Source organism: Symphalangus syndactylus, chromosome 1 (genome assembly GCF_028878055.3).
Source record: "Symphalangus syndactylus isolate Jambi chromosome 1, NHGRI_mSymSyn1-v2.1_pri, whole genome shotgun sequence".
Taxonomy (NCBI): domain Eukaryota; kingdom Metazoa; phylum Chordata; class Mammalia; order Primates; family Hylobatidae; genus Symphalangus; species Symphalangus syndactylus.
In genome coordinates this window covers 12,404,131-12,420,290 of record NC_072423.2, presented here as the reverse complement: position 1 = coordinate 12,420,290, position 16,160 = coordinate 12,404,131, and positions in this window count along the sequence as shown.

Below are 16,160 nucleotides of genomic sequence, written 5' to 3'. Positions count from 1 at the left end.
CATTTTATAAAGTATTCAGAAGAAAATAAACTTATAATCCCACAATAAAGAAATCCTTTTCATATTCAGCACTGTTTTAATACAGAAGCGATGGAGCTCTCTAGCACAAGGTGGAGAATGCAGCTTAGGTTGATACCAAAGAAAGTTTTGTTTATTTTGCAGTTTTGCCTAGGGCCCTGAAACTGCCTAGTTTGTAAAGCTTATGAACTGTTTTGCACTGATTTAAGGTAATTAGGAATTTTTGTAGGATATAGGCAGATATTTAGCATCAAGATGTTCTTTAGAACACAGTTTGTAATAGCAACACTGGAAGTAACCTACTGTGTGCCGTGAGGACTGGTGAAATAAGCCTTAGTCCTCCGCTGGTGGGAAAATGATGCTGGCATAAAAACTGTGATGTGAGGTGTATGTGGACAGGAAAGATATTACAGGAGAAATTTGTCGTTTCTCCTTGTCCTGTGCCTCTTCCCCTTCTCCTTGCACAGAGCTTCTTTGGGAAATCACACCCTCTCAAGCTCTGACCCCACCTGCAGCGCCAGCCAGGGTGGGCTCCCGATCCCTGGGCTTAGATCAGCTTCTCATTCCCCAGCCACAGGGGCCAGTCAGGCAGCCCAGGCCCCAACACGCCAATCCCAGCCAAGCACGCAGCTTCTCAGGCTTTTTCTGAACAGTTGGGAAAGAGAAGCTTGGTTTAGGCTGAGATGGCCAGGCTCTGAGGATGTGGTGGCCAAGAGTCACCACAAGGGGAGAGTCTGCTGAAGGGGAGGCCAGCCCAGAGGAAGGGGGAGGAATGGAGACGGACTTCTGAGGATGTCCTTCGAGTTCCCGACTTTCCAGTTACCCAAATGATACATTCTCTTTGCGGCTTGAGGAAGTTCGGGTTGGGTTTCTGTCATTTACAATGGAAAGAGCCTTGACCAGTACAGATGTTCATGATATCATTGAGTGAAAAAGCAAGTTCCAAAACATTATGTTCCGTGTGATTCCTGAACTTTTTTTTTTTTTTAAAGCACACCACATACATAATGCAATGTACACACACACAAAATCTGAAAAGTGGCATGAAAATGTTGCTAGTGTTATCTCCAGGTAGAAGGATTGCAGGTGATTTTTATTTTACTCTTTTTGCTTATGTCAGTTTTCTGATTTTATTTCAGATAAGCACACATTATTTGTGTAATAGTAAAGCCGTGTTATTTAAAGAGAAGAATTACCCAAAGAGACTCAGATACAGGAGTCCTGGCCTCGCAGCTCTGGTCTCTGCAGCTGCTCTGGAGAGCAGGACATAGGAGAGATACAGCCTCGGCCATACTGAACTGCTTTGAAAGACTTATTGCTTCATCTGCTGTGATCTCCCAGCCATATTCATTTTTCTGTCATAAAGCTCAACTTGGTAGGAGTTCATTCATTCATCCAAAGCACTGCTGAGCACCTCTATTTTGGTGTCAAAGATATAAAGATGGGAGAAACTGGGCTCAGCCCTCCTTGGTGAGGGAGACCATCAAGCAGCTCCCTCCAGTGGGTTCTGTGCAAAGGAACTCTGGACACCAGTTCTTGCCCCTCCAACTCCTGCCTGTATGATGAGAGGATACACATTCTTGAGCCTCATGCCTCCTCTCTTTTCTTTTTCTTTTTTTTTCTTTTCTTTTCCTTCCCTCCCTCCCTCCCTTCGTTCCTTCCTTCCTTCCTTCCTTCCTTCCTTCCTTCCTTCTTTCCTTCCTTCCTTCCTTCTTTCCTTCCTTCTTTCTTCTTTCTTTCTCTTTTTTTTTTTTCTAAGACAAGGTCTCACTCTGTTGCCCAGGCTGGAGTACAGTGCTGTGATTATAGCTCACTGTAGCCTCCAACTCCTGGGTTCAAGCAATCCTCCTGCCTGGTTACAATAATTTTTTTAAATTTTATTTTTTGTAGAGATAGGGCTCAATGCGTTGTCCAGGCTGGTCTCAAACTTCTGGGCTCAAGCAATCCTCTTGCCTCTGCCTCCCATAGTTCTGGGGTTACAGACGTGAGCCACTGTGCCTGGCCCATGCCTCCTTTATAAGGGCAGGGGGATCATAGCTCTTCCACACCTTAGGTCTTCAGACTACTGCTGGGTTATAGTCGTCATCTTATTTATTTATTTATCTTGAGACAGAGTTTCACTCTGTTGCCCAGGCTGGAGTGCAGTGACATCACCACAGCTTACTGCAGCCTCTACATTCTAGGCCCAGCCATCTTCCCACCCCAGCCTCCTGAGCAGCTGGGACCACAGCTGTACACCATCACTCCCAGCTAAATGAAAAAAACTTTTTTGGTAGAGATGGGGTCTTGCTATTTTGCCCAGTCTGGTCTCAAACTCCTGGGCTCAAGGGATCCTCCTGCCTTGCCCTCCCAAAGTGCTAGGATTACAGGCATGAGCCACCGTGCCTGACTATTATCATTGTTTTTAAGAAGATTTATTGAGGTATAATTTGTATACCGTGAAATTTCCTGTGTTTTAGGCATTCAATTCAGTGGTTCTCAATACATGTGCAGAGTTCTGCAGCCATCACCACCACTGTGTGGCTGTGGAGCGTCTCTGTCATCCAGGAAGCTCCCTCCTGCCCATTTGCATTCCCTCCATGCTCCCACTTCCAGGCCCAGACAACTTAGTGCTTTTCAAGGTCATCCGTCTTGCACCATGTATCACTACGTTGTTCCTTTCGTGTTAAAAATAGCATTCCATTGCATTGTGTGAATACATCAGATAGTGCTTATCCACTCTTCAGTTGAGGGTCATTTGAATTGTTTCTACTTTTTGGCTATTGTACATAGTGCTGCTATTTGGCTATTGTACACTGTGTACACAGTGACACATATGCATGTGTCTTATGTGGACATATGTTTTTACGTCTCTTCAATTCCTAGGAGTAGAGTTGCTGAGTCTCATAGTACATATATGTTTCACTCAAAAAAAAACAAAACTGCCAACCTATTTTCCAAAGTGGTTGCACCATTTGACATTCCTATCAGCCACGTCTGAGGATTCCAGTTTCTCCATATCCTCACCAACACTAGTTATATTCCTTACAGCCATCCTAGAGGGTGCAAGGTGGTATTTCAGTCTGCATTTACATTACATTTCCCTATGAAGAGTCATAGCTTTTATTTTTCAATAGCTAGAAGTCACCCTGCAATTTAAGTAAGCATTCTTTCGTTGTCCTGCTGCTGGGTCCTTTTATGATAGAACCATATTTTAGGAATTTTAGTCCACATTCTCTCCACTTTGTGGCACTGCCTGGGTTGACGTCATGGCAAGAGCCTGCACACGGGTGAGGAAAATACTGTTTGTCTTGGAGTTATCAGGGAAGCTGCAGCCCAAGAGCGTGGGGTGCCCCATCTTCACTGTGGGTGCCATGGGGATTCCAGCTCCTGGAGTACACATGAGCACAGTGTTATCCTTTGATCTTAGAACAACTACCATATTGATGAAGGCCCAGGAAGTGGAAAACAGAAGATGCTGAACGTTATTTGCTAGGCTGTTTTGAATGTCATACCTCTAGAACCACTCACTGGAGTCTTTGCTGTTCTGTTTTGCGATGCTTTTGTTGTTTATTGAGGTTGGCCAGAAACCTTTGCACAAAATGAAGCACTTTGTTCCTTATAGGACTCAGCTTGGTTTGTAACCCTCTGGGATTTCCTAACCACCCACAGTTGCACTGCGTTCATCAGGACTAAGCTTTAGGAAATTCCTCACCATTTTTTGGCCGCCCTTCTTGTATTTTCATTCCAACTGAGACACAGCTGCTGGTTGAGATTTCCCTCCAGTGCAAATGGAGAGATAGGAGGAGTCCTACCGATGCTTGATGCTACTCCTTCCCGCCCTCACCCCCACATACCCAGCACTGTCTTCACACAAGCGCATGAAGATTCCTGTAAGCCCATTCTACTCACGCAAAAGCACAACACAGGGGAAAACATATTGTGCTATTTGGCTTTGGAACTCTCACACCAGGGTCCTTAGGAAAAAGTGACATCCTAGGATTTGTCATTTCTCTTTCAGCAAATAACATGTAACTCTTGCAGAGAGCAGTGCTCCATTGTTAAGCCTGCCTGAAAGAGCCTGTAGCCTGACCTGCTCACCTGACACGACATCAGGACCGACTGGGTGGGCTCTTCTCAGCAGCAGACGGAAGGAGAAGGCTCTTTACTATTTGATGGGCCCAGGATGTTCACATCCGAAAAGCCGTGGCTGCTTTGCCAAATAATCTCCTAAAGATTCTGATGGCTCTGAAGTTAGATTCCCCTTACCAAAGGATCAGGTGGTTACTAAAGGTCAGCATATAAGAAGCCGTAGTGTCACATCAGCACCATCTCCCTCACCCCCTTTAATCTCAGCTCTCCAGATGCTGGTGTAAGATGACACTGGCTTCATCAGTGCAGACTGCATTATTGCATAGGAGAGTTGGTGGCAGCTGGCCCCACTCCCCAAAAAGGGCCTCATAGCCTTTCTACTCTCAGACAGTTTTGCTCAAACCCAGTACTCCTGGAAGCCCTTAAATCCACCAATGACATCACAATCTACCTAGTAACCTCCTAATACACAAAGCCAGGAAAATCCTTGGTTCCAACTCTCCCTCACACCCAACACCAGATTTTTTAAAATAGAGTATTTTAAAAGCAGTTTTAGATTCACAGCAAAATTAAGAAGAAGGTACAGAGATTTTCTATATACTCCTGCCCCCTGGCATGCGCAGCCTCCCCCGTCATCAACATCTCCCACCACAGTGGTACATTTGCTACAATCAATAAACTTACACTGGCACGTCATTATCACCTGAAGTTCATAGTTTACATTAGGGCTCACTCTTGGTGCTCTACATGCTATGGGTTTGGATAAACATACGACATGGATCCACCATTGTAAATACAAGGCAAACATAAACACACAGAAACAGTTACAGATGGAGTTACAGATACAGATACAGTGACAGTTACAGATACAGATTAGTTACAGGTACAGTTAGAGATACAGTTACAGTTAATACAGACACAGATATTATTAGAATTACAGACATAGATATAGTTTCAGATACAGATACACATACAGTTACAGATACAGTTACAATTATACATACAGTTACAGATAGTTACAGTTGATACAGATACAGTTACCAATACAGATACAGATAGACACAGTTACAGACACAGATGCAGATAAAAACATAGATCCAGTTATAGTTACAGATACAGTTATAGATACAGTTTGTGTGTGTGTGTGTGTGGTTTTGTTTTTTTTTTTTTTTTTTGAGAGGGAGTTTCACTCTTATTGCCCAGGCTGGAGTGCAATGGTGCAATCTCGCCTCACTGCAACCTCCGCCTGCTGGGTTCAAGTGATTCTCCTGCCTCAGCCTCCTGAGTAGCTGGGATTACAGGCGTGTGCCACCACGCCCAGCGAATTTTTGTATTTTTAGTAGAGACGGGGTTTCTCTATGTTGGTTAGGCTGGTCTCGAACTCCTGACCTCAGGTGATCCACCCACCTCGACCTCCCGAAGTGCTGCGATTACAGGCATGAGCCACCGCACCCGGCCTAGATACAGTTTTAAATACAGATACAGTTACTGATACAGATACAGTAACAGATACAGTTACAGTCACAGATATAGTTTCAAATACAGATACAGTTTTAAATACAGATACTATACAGTTGCAGATACACATACAGATACAGTGACTGTTACGGATACAGACACAGTGACAATTACAGATACAGTGACAGTTACAGATACAGATACAGTTAATACAGATACAGATATAGAAACAAAGCAGTTTCATGGCCCTAAAATTCCTCTACATGTCACTTTACTCATCTCACCCTCCCCACTAACTCCTGGCAACCACTGATTTTTTTCGTAGGGAATCATACAGCATGTATCCTCTTCAGATTGGCTTTTTTCATTTAGCAATAATCATTTAAGCTTCATTTATGTCTTTCATGGCTTGATAGCTCGTTTATTTCATCACCGAATAATATTTGGTTTTCTGCTTATACTACAGCTTATTTATCCATTCACCTCCTGAAGGACTTCTTGGTTGCTTTTAGATTTTGGCAGTTATGAATGCTATAAATATATGTGTGCAGGTTTTTGTGTGGATTTAACTTTGCAGCTCATTTAGGTAAATAGCCAGGAGCATGATTGCTAGATCATATGGTAAGAGTATGTTTAGCTTTCTAAGGAATTGACAAACTGTCTGCCAAAGTAGCTGGATAGTTTGCATTCCCACCAGCAATGAATGAAAGTTCCTATTGCTCCATATCCTCACCGGCATTTGGTGTTGTCAGCGTTCTGGATTTTGGTCATTCTAATAGATATGTAGTGGTATCTCATTGTTTTAATTTACAGTTCCCTGATGACACATGATGTTAAATGAATTTTAAATGGGCATTGTAAGCACACTTAAAATGTTGAAGGCACAAGGATGGCACAAAAAGTCAAAATAATTTTTTAAAATATAATTATATTAAATATTAATTATTAAATCAAATGTATTAAATAATTAAAAAATAATTTGATTTTGGTTAGTTCATGAAAGGCAATGAAATAATCATCATGGGAAGCTAAATTTGATATACTCCCTTGCACCTGACTTATGGTGGAGAATTATTTTTATGTTGACTTAGTTTTGGGGGATCACTGCCATCATTCAGCACTTTGGGACACAACAGAAAGATCTTCACTGGCCTCTCAGGCCTCGTACCCAGTGTGCAAGTCCTGCATAGACCACTACGACAACATCTCTTCCTCTCCCCAAAGGCTGCCATTTGCTCAACTCCTGTGTAATCTCCGTAGACCTGGGCTGCAGACTCTAGGCTGGCCTCTTCTAATCCTGCCTCTGTCAAGCTATGAGTTATTTTCTTGGAAAAGGAAGCCAACCAGGATCCTTTGATTGCCCCGTGAACTGCTCTCAGCCAGTGCAATTCCCACCGTTTCCTGCACAAGTCTCCAGTCCCCATGGTCTCCATCTGCTCCTCGATATTTGTCACTGGAAGTCTTGATCCTCCCTTGTTCCTGGGCCCCTGCTCATCCTTCAAGACCACCTCCAATACCACCTCCTGGGGGCTCACCTGACTCCTCCCTCCTCCAGCACCTCTAACACTTCCTCGTGTGTTTAACTGGGTGTTCATGTGTGTGCACATCTGTGTGTCTGTTACAGACCTGGTCCTCCCACTAATGGGGGACTTCTCTTTCCTCCTGGACTCAGCATCCCGCCCGCTGCACGGTGTTGGTCCTCAGATGGCAGTGAAGAAGACTCCACCTGCTCTTCTCGCTCACCAACTTTGAGATTCAGGATCAGCAGGAAGCCCTTTTAAAGAATATTTTCCCTGCAAATAGCAAATCTGTGGAAGACAACCCCCCAAAAGATGATAATGGGAAATAAAAGTCGCTTCAGAAGAAGTTGGTAAGTGAATTTACGATTACATTAGTTCCATAGTGCTTCCATGGATACCTCTGCTACAGACATAACCCAGACCCAAGACACTTTTTCATTTCTCTTAAGGCCTACTGCTCATATCCTACCACTAGTTGCAACTTTTACCCACTAAATAGTACTTCATAAAAGGCGGAAAGGCAGTCATAACTTCCTGAGTCAATATGCACTTTGTTAATTTTCTAGATAATTTTGGCACTGAAACAAGGAGTAAAGGCGAGAAAAGTCAGTAAAAAATGAACCATGAAAGCAGCATAAACAGATTAATGATATTATATATTTTTCTTTGTTGATATTAATTTTTAATGATAAAACAAGTGACTGCAAGATACATAATTCCCCATTATAAAACATGATTCTTTTCTTATGGTAAAATATACATAACATAAAATTTGCCATTTTGTCATTTTTGAGTGTACAGACATTAAGTGCATTCACATTGTTGTATGAGCATCCCCACCATCCTTCTCCAGAACTTTCTCATCTTCTCAGACTGAAAATCTGTACCCATTAAACACCAACTCCCTTTTCTCTGCTCCCCCCAGCTTCTGTCACCCATCATTCCACTTTCTGTCTCTATGAATTTGACAATTCTAGGGACCTCATATAAGTGGAATTATGTAGTATTTGTCTTTTAGGTGATGCTTATGTCATTTAGAATTGTCTTCCTAAGGCTGAATCACCTTCCATTGTCTGTATATAGCATGTTTTGCTTATTCATTCCTCGGTCGGTGGACATTTTAGTTGCACCCATTTGGCTACCGTGAATGGTGCTGCTATAAACATTGGTATACAAATGTCTGATTCCTTGCTAGAAAACTTGTTTTTTAATAAATAAAAATATCAAGCAGTAAAGAAAGTCTTTTGATAAAGCATGATTGCCTTTGTGAAATTAAAAAAAAAACAACTGATTCTCTATAAAGCATGGATTATGGCTCTTCTGTTGCAACTAAGATATGATAGCCATGTTTTTTTTTTAAGTTTAAAAACTATATTTTACAGGCTTGCCAAGGTACAGTATTACTCAGAAGACAATCTCATACAACAAATGCCACTCAATGCAAGGAATCAGATAACTCTAGCCAAAAAATAAAGTTGACTTTCATCTGCACAGATCAATTAACTCATTACCTTGATCATCTAATTCCCTACAGGCTTTCCTCCAGCATGCCCTGTGTCTCCCTTTCCAGCCTCACCGCCAAGTTTCTTTCCTTCTATCATGTCATTTTCCCCTTGTTCACTCATGCCTTCTGCCAAATGCACTTACCCTTTTTCTTTAATGGGTTCCAGTTTTAATGGGAAAGGCTTGTTTAGTTGTCCATAAGCCTTACATGTCCCTTCACATCAATGCTGTCTTAGATTGTAAATTCCAAGAACGCAGGGTAGGTATTGGTTTTGTTTACTTTGAGTTGGGAAGTTGCCTGTGTTTCCTGCTCCTCTGTGTGGAGGAGATGGAGGGAACTGGGGCAGGGAAGTTGCAGAGCAGGTCCTGGCCTCCCTTCCATGTCTCTGTCTTGCTTTTATTGTATCAGAGGGTGAACATCTCATCAGCATTCTTAATTAGCTTGTCTTATTATGGTGCAATCAGAAAGCAGACCTTTTTGTTCACAGCATCTAGTGTTTTTAATGCTCTTGGCTCCTGACATTTTTGGCAACTCTCACAGATTAGTCACTTTCACTGCTAAACAATAGCCTCTTTTTTAGGTAGTAAAGCGTCTAGTCCTGTTTAACATTAGGACTCCAGAATTCATTACAAATTCTCTCCTCTCTTGGCTCAGGTCAGCCTCAGACCAGAACATCTGCGCTGAAGAAGGAGGGGTATGATCGTTTCCTCTCTATTTCTTGGTCTCCCTCCTCCCCTACTTACAAATAATGATGTTTTTATTTCCTACTTCCAATCCTTATGTCTTCAATTATTTTTGGACCTCCAGTGCAATGTTGCTTAAAAGTAGTAGTCGTTGCAGTAGTAGTAGTGGTAGGCATCCCTATCTTGTTCCTACTTTTTTTCCTGTAATTAAATCAAATATTTTATTTGCGTAACTGAAGAAAGCATACAGCTGGTACCAGGAGCTTTAAGGAGTTCTTCTTTAATGAAGGTCTTACAGATATCTATCATTTAAGATACATATTAATCATCTGTACCAATTCTGATATAGCTTCTAGAGTTTTATTTTTAAATCAGCATAACAGAATCAGCCTTTGTGTGAAAATGGGTACTGTTCTATGAATTATAACACAGGTAGCCAGGCGCAGTGGCTCACACTTGTAATCCCAGCACTTTGGGAGGCCGAGGGGGGCGGATCATGAGGTCAGGAGATCGAGACCACGGTGAAACCCCGTTCTACTAAAAATACAAAAAATTAGCCGGGCTTGGTGGCAGGCGCCTGTAATCCCAGCTACTCGGGAGGCTGAGGCAGGAGAATGGCCTGGGCCTGGGAGGCGGAGCTTGCAGTGAGCCGAGATTGCGCCACTGCACTCCAGCCTGGGCGACAGAGCGACACTCCGTCTCAAAAAAAAAAAAAACAAAAAACACATGTATAGATCTGTGTAGCCGCCACCACAATCAGCATATAAAATAGTTCTGACACCCGAAAAAACTCCCTCATGCTACTGTTTTATAGTCACCCTTCCCCTCACCCCTAACTCCTGCTTAAGCTGCATCCCATCATTTTTGGCATGTTGTACATTTGATTTAATTTGTTTCAAAGTATTTTCTAAATGTCCTTGTGATTCTTTATATTTGCCTATTGATTATCAAGAAGTATGTTATTTAATATCCAAATACTTGTAAATTTTCCAAATTTCCTTCATTCATTGATTTCTAATTTTATGCCACTGTGGTCTGAGAACATACTTTGTATAATTTCAGTCATTTTAAACCTGCCAAGGTTTGTTTTACGACCTAACATATGATGTAGCTTGGAGAATATACTTGAGAAAAAATGTGTACTCTGTCGTTGTTGGAGAAAGCGTTCATTCATGTCTTTAGGTCTCATTGGTTTTCATGATGTTCAGGTCTTCTATTTTCTTGTTGATCTTCTCTCTAGTTGGTCTATCCGTTATTGAAAGTGTATTAGAAGTCTTACTCTTGAACTCTCTGTATCTCACTTCAGTTCTTCCATTTTTGCTTCATGTATTTTGGGGATCTGCTGGTAGGCAGGTATATGTTTACAGTTGTTATGTCTTTCTGATGATTTACCCTCTTAACTTGATAACATGTCATTCTTTGTATCTAGTAAAAAGTCATAAAACTTGTTTTGTCTCCTATTAGTAGAGCAACTCCATCTTTCTTTTGGGTACTGTTTGCATGGTATAATTTTTTCTATCCTTTTACTTTTTAACCTCTTTGTGTCTTTGAATCTAAAGTGTATCTCTCATAGACAGTATAGAGTTGGATCATATTTATTTACCTATTCTGCCAATCTCTGCCTTTTAAGGAAGTGGTTAGTTTATTTACATTTAATATAATTACTGATCAGGTAGGCTTTATATCTGCCATTTCACCACTTGTTTTCCATATGTATTAGAGCGTTTTTGTTCCCCTATTTATTACTGCCTTCTTTTGTGTTAGATATTTTGTGGTATAATATTTTAATTTCCCTGCTCTTTCTCTCTCTCTCCTCTTCCCCCCAACATGTATGTGTGTGTGCATTTTTTTGAAGTTATTGTCCTAGTGGATTCCATAGAGATTCCATTGAGATAAGACAATAAAGTTTGAATTAATACCAACTTAATTTCAATCACATATAAAATCTTTAATATAGCTCCACTCTCTCTTCTTCTTTGTGCTATTATCACATAAATTACATGTTTATACATTATAAACTTATCAACATGGTTTTATAATTATTAATTTATACACTTGTTTTTTAAATCATATAGAAAAAAGAGGAGTCACAAATCAAAAATGCGGTGCTACTGGCTTTTATATTTATATATAAGTATATATTAATAAATATATAAATGGTAGTTACTTTTACCATTCTTCTTTCTTTCTTCATGTGCTTTTGAGTTACTGTTTCATGTCCTTTCATTTCAGCCTGGAGGACTTCCTTTAGCATTTCTTGTAGAGCAAGTCTACTAGTTATAAACTTCCTTATTGTTTATCTGGGTATGTCTTGTTTTCCCCCTTCACTTTTGAAGGACAGTTTTGCCAGACATAGAATTATTGATTAATAGTGTTTTCCTTTCAGAATTGTAAATCTGTCATTCCGCTGCCTTCAGGCCTTCATGGTTTCTGAAAAGAAACTGACTTAATCTTTTTGAGGATGACTTACATATGACACATTGCTTCTCTCTTGCTGCTTTCAAGATCCTGTCTTTGTCTTTCAACAATTTGACTATGATGTGTCTAGTTGTCTCTTTGAGTTTATCCAACTTGGGGTTTGCTCAGCTTCTTGGATGTGTAGATTAGTATCTTCATCAAATTTGAGAAGTGTTCAGCCATTATTTCTTCAAATATTCTCCCTGCCTCTTGCTCCTTCTCCTCTCCTTTTGGCAGTCTCATCATGCACATATTGGTGTGCTCGAGTGTGTTCCATACGTCCCAGAAGTGCTTTTCACTTTCCTTAATGCATATTTTCTTCTGTTCCTCAGACTGGATGATCTCAGTGTCCTATATTCAAGCTCAGTGATTCCTTTTTCTGCCATTTCAAATCGATTGCTGAGCCTCTGTAGTACAATTTTCATTTCAGTTATGGAACTTTTCAGCTCCAGAATTTTCCTTTTGTTCCTTTTTACAATTTTGATCACTTTGTTTGTATTATCTATTTGCTGGGCTATCATTCTCATACTCTCCTTTAATCCTTTAGACATGGTTTCCTAAAGTTCTTGGAGTATATTTATAGCAGTTGATTTAAAGTCTTTGTCTAGTAAGTTCAACATCTGGGCTTCCTCAGATATTTCTATTGATTGCTTTTTTTCCCCTTCTGTGTATGGGCTATACTTGCATGCTTCTTTACATGTTTTGCATTTTTTGTTGAAAGCTGTACCTTTAGGATAATATAGTGTGTCAGATCTGGAATTAAGATTCTTCTTTTATTCCCAAGTTTTGTTGTTTTTTCTGTTTGTTGTTGTTGTTGCTATTTGTTTGTTTAATGAGTTTATTGGACTAATTACATGAAGTCTGCATTCTTCACCATGTACAACTACTGTTGGAGCACATCTCTTCTTGCAGGCAGCTTACAACTCTGTCTTAGTCTTTACTTGCTGCTGTTCAGAGCCTCAAGATCAGCCAGAGATGAGACATTAGAGCCTTCTGAGGTCTTTTCTGGGCATGCACAAAGCCTTGAATTTGTGTGTGGCTTTCTCAATTCCCGGAAATATGTTGGAGTTTTTCAAAGTCTCCTGTAGTCATCTTACTCATTGGTTTTTTCTTTAAGGTTTTTTTGTCCTAACTGTTATCACCACCTCAGGAGGATACCATGTTAAACAACTGCTACTGACTGTTTTTGAGGAACGCTCTGGAGATAGGGATGTTTACAGCATGAACTCTGAGTCAGGTCAAACTAAGACAAATAGGGTCAAATAGAGACAAAATGAAGCTTTTCCAGAAAGCTTTCAGACAGGTCAAATAGCGACAGTTCTCTGGGGATGGGACTTTTTGCATAACTCCAAACCTGTTTTTCCCTCTTCAGTGACTGCCAGGCTGAGCAGTTTTTTAGGCTACTGCAGAGCTGGGGAAAGGGAATATGAGAATAGGTCAAGTTCAAATGGCACAAAGCTCATCATTCACGCAAGCATGCTCTTAGTTCACCCTCTTTAAAAAACAAAAGGAAAAAGCAACAAAAACTCTTCGCCTCAATCTTCTGCCTAATCTCTCTCCTTCTATGTACAACAAAAATCCTTGAGAAAATCATCTATTTTCTGTCAACGCTGTCTTTTGAATCCATTCCAGTCATGGTTTTGCCCTTACTACTCTGATGATCCACCAGTGCTCTTCCTCTCCAAGTCACTGATTACCTCTACTTGCTATATTCAATGGTGATTTCTTGGCTGACATTTAATCTGAGTGAGCACCAACGTTTGACCATGTTCATCACTCTCTCTTCCTAGATGTTCTTATTCCTTTGCCTTCCAGGACACAATCTAACCTGGTTTTCCTCCTTTTTTCTGCTTCATTCTACTTACTGGTTTGTTCTCAACCCCTTGGCCTCTAACTGTTGCAGTGCCTAGGGGCTCAAACCTTGGACTTTTCCTTTCTACTTACACACACTCCCTGCTGATTTCATCCATTCTCATGGCTTTAAGTACCTTCTGTGTGCTCCTGACTTACCACAATTGTATCTCCAGCTCTGGCCTGTGACCTGGACTCCTGACCTGTTTAATCGGTCTCCAGCAGGATAACAAATACACATCTTAAACCTAACCTTTCTGAAACGGAAGTCCTGCTCTTCCTTCCTTAACTAACTCCCTCTGCATTCTTCTCCAACTCAGTAAACAACAACTTCCTTCTTGCCATTGCTCAGGCAAAAGCCTTTGGCATTTCGTTGCCTTCTGTCTTTCTCTTACCCCCAAACCCCATTCATCATCAAATCCTGTTGGCTCTGCTCAGCATCTATTCAGATTCAGTCACTCAACACCACGCACCGCTGCCCACTCACATCTCTACTCAAAGTTAACTGTTCAGCCAGCCTCTACCCTTGCCCTCCTGCAGCTCATACTCAAGAACAGATATTTCTCTGCTCAAACCCTCTCATGGCTTTCCATCTCCCTTCAGCAAAGCCCAAATCCTCACCACTTTCCTTTTTTTTTTTTTTTTGAGACGGAGTCTTACTCTGTCCCCCAGACTGGAGTGCAGTGGCACGATCTCAGCTTACTGCAAGCTCCACCTCCTGGGTTCACACCATTCTCCTGCCTCAGCCTACCGAGTAGCTGGGACTACAGGTGCCTGCCACCACGCCCGGCTAATTTTTTGTATTTTTAGTAGAGACAGGGTTTCACCATGTTAGCCAGGATGGTCTCGATCTCCTGACCTCATGACCCACCCGCCTAGGCCTCCCAAAGTGCTAGGATTACAGGTGTGAGCCACCGCACCCAGCCTCCTCACCACTTTCTACAGGTTCTGCCCTTGGTGACTTCTCAGACCCCACTTCCTGGCTTTCTTTTTCCCACTCTCTCTATGAAAGCCTCACAGGCTCCTTTGCTGTTCTTTGGCAACACTGGGCACGTGGCCACCTAATGGCCTTTGAACTTACTGCGCCCACCAGGAATGCTCTTCCCACAGAAGTCCTGATGGCTCACTCCCTCACTTCCTTCTGGCCTGTACCCCAAAATCACCTTCACTACCTGTCCCTGTTTAATATTTTTCTCTCTAGAACTCATTATTATGTTACACACTATATATTTTACTTCCGTTATTTAGTGTTGTCTCCTCTCAAGAATATAGATCTATGAGTGCAACTATATTTCCAGGGCCCAGATTAAAGAGAACTTGGTAAATATCTGTTGAGTAAATGAATGCATGAATCAGCTCGTCACTCAGCAAGGCTTGGGTGCTGCCCTGGTTCCACTCCCACAGACACCTCCATTGTTGGTCTTGGGCAATGATTATCCATATGCACTGATGAGGGAGGCAAGAGGAGAACTTAAATTGCTTTTCTCTCAATTAACTTACCCCCTCACAGCCACCCCAGCTACCCCTACCCCCCAACTTCTCCCACACCAACAAAAGCAGCCTTCAGCCTCCCCCTCTCCCCAGGGACTCCTTTATTTTCCTGTTTGTGGTTTTCTTGATTCCAGGTTTTTCTCTTTTATCCAAGGTTGATTTGTGGAAAGACAGCCAGAGCCCATGCTAAGTCTGCATTTTAGCAGAAACTGGATGCCCCCCGCCCTTGTTGGCTGATGTTTCAGGCCCCTACAATGGTGGAGTAGGGGACAGTGAGAAACCATGTTGCCCTGTGTGATGGTGCAGGCTGCACACTGCAAAACTCATGGGAGTGATTTCATATGCATATGGCAGCCTTGGGTAGGAAAGGTCTCACTTGAGGAGGACAGTTGTAATTTGACATTGAAGCCCCCAAGATATCGTGTAGTTCAAATGCTGGGGGTTTTCCCTCAAGGGATGCTTTGCAGGCTCTTCAGAGATGACACTCCAAAAGCTGAGTGTCTCTCCTACCATTTCCTTGACGGCTCCTCTGGCTGCTTGTACCTGTGTCCGCCGCCCCTGCCCCTTCCAGGTGGTTCCTGTGAATGGTACATAGTCTGAATGTTTGTGTACTCCTCCCTGCATTCATACATTGAAGCCCTAACTCCCAATGCGATGGTATTGGTAGGTGAAGCCTTTGGGAGGTGATTAGGATTATTAGAAAAGAAAAAAAGGAAGCAAAAACTGCAATTACTTTCGCACCAACCTAATATGAGGTCATGAAGGTGGAGACCCTATGGTGGAGTTAATTAGTGTCCTTATAAAAGGAAGAGGCCAGAGTGTGTGTGCTCTCTCTCTCTGTCTCTCTCCCCCACCCCCCAAGCCCCTCCATGTAAGGACACAGCAAGAAGGCAGCCAGCCACAAGGCAGGAAAATGGTCCCCACCAAGAACCAAATCTCCTAGCATCTTGATCTTGAACTCCACCCTCCAGAACTATGAGAAATGAACTCCCATTCTTTAAGCCACCCAGACTATGGTGTTTTCTCATGGCCACCCAATCTGGCTGATTCAGTCGAGGCCCTCACAAGATGATCCAGTCTGATTCCTTCCATGGGATCCATACCTGG